This window comes from Lotus japonicus, chromosome 6, assembly GCF_012489685.1.
Source record: "Lotus japonicus ecotype B-129 chromosome 6, LjGifu_v1.2".
Taxonomy (NCBI): Eukaryota; Viridiplantae; Streptophyta; class Magnoliopsida; order Fabales; family Fabaceae; genus Lotus; species Lotus japonicus.
In genome coordinates this window covers 47,289,253-47,294,444 of record NC_080046.1, presented here as the reverse complement: position 1 = coordinate 47,294,444, position 5,192 = coordinate 47,289,253, and the positions used below count along the sequence as shown (strand labels likewise).

At 28.6% G+C, this 5,192-nt stretch overlaps 1 long non-coding RNA gene across 3 annotated transcripts; it reads left to right on the top strand.

Moving 5' to 3' along the window:
• Positions 1-1,294: 1,294 nt before the first annotated feature.
• Positions 1,295-4,248, top strand: LOC130724449 (uncharacterized). 3 transcript variants are annotated; one of them, XR_009014510.1, is made up of 6 exons: positions 1,295-1,531; positions 1,621-1,696; positions 1,789-1,847; positions 1,976-2,025; positions 3,286-3,379; positions 4,015-4,248. It is a non-coding gene; the product is annotated as an uncharacterized LOC130724449 (long non-coding RNA). The 3 variants fall into 3 exon arrangements; XR_009014509.1 differs by having other exon boundaries at positions 3,286-3,383; XR_009014508.1 differs by lacking the exon at positions 4,015-4,248 and having other exon boundaries at positions 3,286-3,895.
• The last annotated feature ends 944 nt before the right edge of the window (positions 4,249-5,192 follow it).

Genomic DNA, 5,192 nt, shown 5'->3' with positions numbered 1-5,192 from the left:
CAACACATTATTTTTTTTTAAGAAAAAGTATCATTAAAAATTTATCATATATTAAATTTCTTTAAAAAAAATGTGTTGACCTGTTATAACAGGTTAAAAAAAGTGGTCTAAAATTAGACCACTTTAAAAGTGATCCACATTAGGGATAAAGTATTGAGACACCTATAGAGATAAAGTAAGAGAATTGGGAAAAAAATTAATGAAATAATTAGTGATAGATAAAGAGAAAAATAAAATGTTCGATGGTCTTTGCATTGTTCCTAGTTTAGCTATCATCACATTTCTTTTCTTCACCCTCCATTTTGTCCTAGTTAAATTTTTGTTTGATTTCTTTAGTTCATTTTTTTAGCCTTTCTAGTATTTGTTCATGCGCATCTTTAACCGAGCTGCTTAGGCCTTGAAAGCGAAAAATTGACATGTAAAGCCAACACAGAGAGCCTGTAGTGGTCTAAATTCATTGTTTGTGAGTAAGATATTAAGGGAAACCGATGCCACATTTTTATCAAAAATATTTAATTATTTAATTTATAAGTCATATCATATCTCTTAAAAAAATCACCTCATTAATATTTAGGTGTTTGCTATCGTACCTTAATCCAAATCAAGGTATGATACCCAAAATGAGATAATTCAATAATAAAGAAGCATGTACAAGTTATAATTTTGATGTTATTTTGTCGTAATGATGCAACGTTTCATTCTTAGAGACATGAGATTTGTAGGTTGTGTTTTTTTAGGCTTTGTTCATCCGGTAATCATGATAATTTTACGCGCATCTTAACCATCATCGTTCATCTCTACAACTAAACCATTTTTCATTAAAAAATAAATTTCATGAAATGAAATTAATTAAATAGTAAAAGGAAATGCGAAAATGTAAAATTTACCTAAAAAAATATAATAACCATCTATTAAATTACTTAACACCGGTACCATACCCAAAATATTTTATGAGTACCATATGATTTACCTAATATTTAACCAATTTACAACTTCAACTCAAAATTAAATTTTGAATACAGCTATTTTTTATCAATATACTCTATGAAAAGAAACCCCTTCTGGTGACGTGTCAGCACCTCCTTTTTTTGGCTTATTTTAATCTTTCTCCTCCTTTTCTCCTTCCCGCTCTTCCTTCTGTTTCCCTCTTTGTCCTTTTTTATTTTAAAATTTAAACTGTAAAGTCTGTCTCAATTGGAGAGAGAAACAATAAAAAATTTGAGAAATTCTATTTCTATTGTACTTTAGATTTCCTATCTCACTAATCCAAACCCTATCTTTGATCACAATCTCTTTTATCACAATCTGCATCTTCTACACCCATTCGATTAGTTTCATCTCCTCTCTTCATGCTTAAATTCTATCTCTTTGAAGGCTTACTATTTGACAAAAAAATGAAATTTCAATCGTTGTTCTTCTTCCTTGGGGTCCTCACATTTTCATCAGGCTTGATTTTTTATGATTTTACTGCCTCTTTTGTTCTTCTTCTCTGTTGTTCTTCGTCCTCCCTCTTGCATGCAAGGTGTTTGAGGTATTGTTTTCATTCTCTACTTCTACTAAATGTCTCTCTTTTCTCTATACCGGATTATTTCTCCCCAAACCCTTCTCTCTATTTTTCAGACCCTTTCTCTTCTTCTGCCTCTCCCTCTTCCTCTCTAAGCAGCCATCCAACTACTTGATCTAATCATCCTCCAAGGTTTGATTTTTATTTTGTACTTCAGTCTGTATAATTTTTCTTCTATTTTATTGTGTAATTAGTCCTAAAGAAACGATTTTTTCTTTCTGTAGCACTCTACCTTGACTCTTCTCTGGAGTTTTGATCTGATGCAGGTCTCCACTAAATCAAGGTTAGTTTGTTTTATTTTAAGGTTTTATTTTCTTAAAGGTAAATAGATTTTGTATCTTAAAGTATTAAGTTTGTTTGTTATTCATTTCAAAAGAAAAGTTTGTTATTGAAGTTGTTTTGTTTACACAGGGTCTAGCATTCCTGGAGTTTCAATTTGTTGGAGGTTTCCACTAATCAAGGTTTGTTCTTTTCATTTTAAGGTTTACATTTTGTTATCAAAGTTGTATTTTTTTCTTCTTGTGATATTTGCATTTTGACGTTTTCAATACCCTGAAATGGTGTAAATTGAATAAAATGGAAACCCCAAGGAGTGGTACAGTACAGTGTTTTGATAGTAAATTTGAAGTTTCTAAAATGTGAGTGGATGGTTATTTGTGGCCTTACTATTTCTCTTGAGTTACAAATCGTTGGAGGATTCCACTAATCAAGGATTGTTCATTGAGTTAAGGTTTAGATTTTGATTGCACGGTTTTTTTTTTATCAATTTGTTTTGTTTTTCAGATTTGAATTTGTTTAAGAGCTGCTTTTAGAGATTTTGTTATTGATTCTGTTATCAATTCTTTCTATTTTAGTTTTATTATTTTATCTTCTCAATTTTCAACTTAACACTGCTTTTTCTCCCTCTTCACTCTTGAATTTTTAATTATCTGCTATTCCTTTTTGGTTCTTTTTTCTTTGTTGTTCCTCATTCTTTTTCATTCTACCGCCTGACTAATTCTTTTTTATTTGAGATTTTGAATCCTTCAACTTTGAGCTTATTTGTGTTCCATAATGCTTTACTCTTGCTCTCATGCTTTACTCTTGCTCTCACTATTTTGTATCTGGAACAGTTTGCTACAACTTCTTTGAATATAAATCTTTGATATTTTTTGCGTTCTATTTGACCGGTCAGATGTGTGTTCCTATCAAGATTTTATCTTTTTTTTTCTATTTATATTCTATTGTCTCTCTATATTGCTTTTGTTTTCTTACATGGATTGATATTTCGAAGCCAACGAAATGAGTATGTTTTTGCCTTCCTGTCTTTTATGTGCTCCAATCACAACATACATGTTAACCTTCTCTCTGTTAGGTATGGCACGTAAAGCTAACTAGATCGCTGGAGTTGATGAGTCATAAGAAACATGGAAATCAGGAGTCAGAATAACTAATCTGTCAAATCTGGAGTTGATGAGTATATGCCTTTTTTATGGTTCATCTAGGCACCAATATAATCTTGAGTTGTGATCATGACTATATTTTCTGTTGTAGGACCAACCCGAATATACTCATTTTTTGTTAGATTGAATGGATTTTGATTCCATTTTGACTTAATTTTGGGCTTTCATTAGTTTTTTCTTTTGTATATTTTAATTACTTTCGTTCTTCTTCATTATTTCTCTTATAAGTTCCACTATTGTTTAGATTTTTTATTCTTTTTTTTTATCATGCTTTACTAGAGGCTATGGAGCAACTGAAATTAGTAGCAAGTTTTGAAAATAGTCTTAACGAACCTGATGCCCTTTTCGACAAGCGAGATCCAGAGCACAATATGTTAGTAAGTTAACTCATGTCCTGTTTTGTGTCAATGCTTGCTATTACATATGATGCGCATATTTCATTCTTGGTTGAGGGATTGGAAATGTTTTAAAATAAGCTTGGCTTTGTTCACCACTTAATGGATAAAATGTATCTTCTAGGAATATGTCTTAGCCATTGAGGAGATCTTCAAATGCAAAGTTACAAATGTGATGTTTATGGGAACACGTCTTGGCATATTGTGGCGAACACGTCTTGGGCAGCCAATGATAAATTTTGATTATGTATTTTGGTTATGATTTAATCAATTCATTTGGATTATGCATACTTTGTATTCATTTCATTTTGCTTCCATCTCTTAATTATTTTTCTTTTGTTGATACTCATTTTTTTCTTTAAGAAGAGGAAAATGAAAAAGAGCTTACTGCCTCTTCTTGGCCTGTCCAATCTAACTCTAGCTAAAGAGTGAATTATAGGAGTAAAATTTATAACTTTGCTCTGACCTTAACCTAAGGACCCCTAAAAAAAATAGTTATTGATATTACTCCATTATTAGGATTACATAGTTAAACACATATAACTATCACATTGTTGATCTATTTGTGGAGATGATTTTGGTTTCACTATAATGTTTGATTGTGTTGTGGCAGGGAAGACTGAGAGCATGTAGAAGACTGTTAGGCATGATAAAGAAGATAATGTGCTGTTATGGTTGAGCCATTAATAGGAGCAGATGGTATCTTCAAGTACAACACTTATCTATGGAAAAATATGGCTCTCTTAGAAGGATATGCTTTCTATTTGGTCATCAGTATACCTTTAATTGGAATTCTTATGTTTGTTTTTAGTTGCCGCTATAATTTATATTAATCTTACAAATTCATTTTTTGCTATTCTCCTACCCTAACATCTTTAGAAATAACTGATTCGAAAGATGACTTAAATTTAAGAATATACCAACATAGTTTTGTCAATATCGTCAAATAATGTGATTCTTATACCATTTTTTTATTAAAAATTTAAATATACATTTCCCTACTAGAATTCCAAATAGTCATGGTATTTTGTTAATTAAAAAATATTTGTTCAACTTACGTGATAAATATAGTATCTCCTATAAAAAAGTTATTGGCTAAATAATTTTTTTTTCACTGTTTAAATAAATAATATAATTAATCAATGATGAAAATATTTGTACTAACTAAAATAATTTCTTTTTTATAATTATTACAGAATGAACTTTTATGCCATATAGAGATTAGTTTTATTTCCATTTATATGGAGTTAATTTACATTAAATTTTTTACAAAATACATTTTTCAATGTTTATAAATAATTTCATTAATCAATGGGGAAAATATCTATGTCAAGTAAAATTATACTTTTTTAAAAGGTCTTACATAATAAATTTATATAATATATAATGATTAGTTATATCTTCATTTATACAAAGTTAATTTACATTACATTTTATTATAAGTAAGTAAAATAACTTAAATTAATTTTCTAAACTAATAAATTATTTAGGTAAGATAATTTTCTAATGCTTAAATAAATAATTTAATTGGTTAACGGGGAAATATATATATGCTAACTAAAATAATATTTTTTTAAATAATCTTACATAATGAATTTTTATTTTATAGAGATTAGTTATATCTTCATTTATACAGTTAATTTACTTTAAATTTAAGTGTAAAATAATTTATATGTTTGAATAAATAATTTCATTAATCATCGGAAAAATATCTATGCCAACTAAAAAAATATCTATAGTAATAATTTTTTAAAAAAGTTTTTATAATGAATTTTTATATTATATGGGGAT